The sequence below is a fragment of the Ornithodoros turicata genome, unplaced genomic scaffold (assembly GCF_037126465.1).
Source record: "Ornithodoros turicata isolate Travis unplaced genomic scaffold, ASM3712646v1 Chromosome170, whole genome shotgun sequence".
NCBI classification, from domain to species: domain Eukaryota; kingdom Metazoa; phylum Arthropoda; class Arachnida; order Ixodida; family Argasidae; genus Ornithodoros; species Ornithodoros turicata.
Genome location: NW_026999327.1, coordinates 180,809 through 182,416, shown reverse-complemented (window position 1 = coordinate 182,416; position 1,608 = coordinate 180,809). Strand labels below are relative to the sequence as shown.

Genomic DNA, 1,608 nt, shown 5'->3' with positions numbered 1-1,608 from the left:
AATCTATCCACGCTCTAACGAGGTACTTCCCCCTGGCTCCCGAGAAGGCAGTCGTCCCAAAGGAATGGCTCTCACCATTCCAGCGAGGGCTTCTCGAAGAATTAATGTATCAGCCTGCTAACAGCAAAAAGCTGTTGCTCACGTGCAAAAACAAGGTCGAGTACGTCGTTCATTACGCGTTGCTCGCACTCTATTGTAGATTGGGCATGAGGGTGACGAAAATTCACCAAAATCTAAAATTTCGTCAAGCACCATTCCTGCGTCCCTACATCGAGGACAATGTTGCCAGACGCGTTGCCTCGTGTACGACTTTCGAAAAAAACTTCTACAAACTCTCAAATAATGCAGTCTTTGGGAGAACACTTTTAAATAAATTTAACATGCGTGATATTCGAGTAGCCTTCGATGAGGAGACGGCGAGTCGCCTCGGGAGTCGGGTAGAATGCGTGCGGATGGAAATTTTGTCCCCAGATTGTGTCATGTACGAAATGCGCAAAAGAAAAGTGCGATGCGATTTCCCACTCCAAATTGGGTTTACGATTTTAGAACTCAGTAAATTAACCATGTACTCATTCTACTACGAAACCCTCTTGAGCAAGCTCACTTGTCCGGTGATTACGTGCTACTTTGACACGGATTCTTTGATCCTCGGCCTATTCTGCAAGGACTACGAAGATCAGTTACGAGCGATCGCCGACGACCACTTAGATCTGTCTTCCTTCGATCGGGATCATCCACTGTACAGTGAAAAGAATCGTGGAAGGCTTGGGGCATTCAAAAGCGAAACTGGTAGTGTACCTATTGAGGAAGTAGTTTGTTTGAAAGCTAAAATGTACTCCATCAAATTAGCTGGAGGAAGGCAAATTGCAAGAGCTAAAGGGGTCAAAAAGAATATTGTACGCAAGCACCTCCTCCATGAGACGTACTGCAATACCTTGTTCAATCACACGAGCGTATCGAACGAACAAGTATCGATCGTTGGAAAGAAGCAGTGTATGTACACCATCAGAAATGTCAAAAGAAGTCTGATGGCATACGACGACAAGAGATACCTGTGCAATGACATCGACTCCTATCCTTATGGAAGCTATGAATATGGTAAGTTTAAGTGGGTGATATAACTAGTGAAGCTCATAATGTTCTTTTTTGCTTCAGAAGATGTGCAGGAAGAGAATTAATGCTTCTGTCACATGCTGTTCTCTCCTGCGGTTTGCCTCTGGGTCATGGACAGAGAGGGATGAGTGCCTGGGTGATCCACATAGTACCTATGTGAAGAACACTATGGATGTTAGCGGAGATATACAGCGTACATGGATGTGTCCCCAGGGAGAACTACAATATCTCCGAGACTGCCATGATGTACTCAATAAACATTGAAAACTATTTACCATGTTTTTGTGTGCCAACCATTGCTGAGAGTCGACGCAGGCTAAAAAAGAATGCCGCCCAGGACCAATAAGCAATTTGGAAGGAATTGTGAGCTGGCCTAGAAATGAATGGGATTGACCCACGAGCGGTTGTCTATGTTGCAGCTGGAATTATGAAGCAATATACAGTTGAAAGCGTGTGACCGAGTAACTAGAGAGTGGCAATGACAAATGAGTCTAT

At 44.7% G+C, this 1,608-nt stretch overlaps 1 long non-coding RNA gene across 1 annotated transcript; it reads left to right on the top strand.

The window, feature by feature from the left end:
* Positions 1 to 529: 529 nt before the first annotated feature.
* On the top strand, positions 530 to 1,383 carry LOC135372998 (uncharacterized). Its single transcript, XR_010416208.1, has 2 exons — positions 530 to 1,098; positions 1,156 to 1,383. It is a non-coding gene; the product is annotated as an uncharacterized LOC135372998 (long non-coding RNA).
* Positions 1,384 to 1,608: the final 225 nt, after the last annotated feature.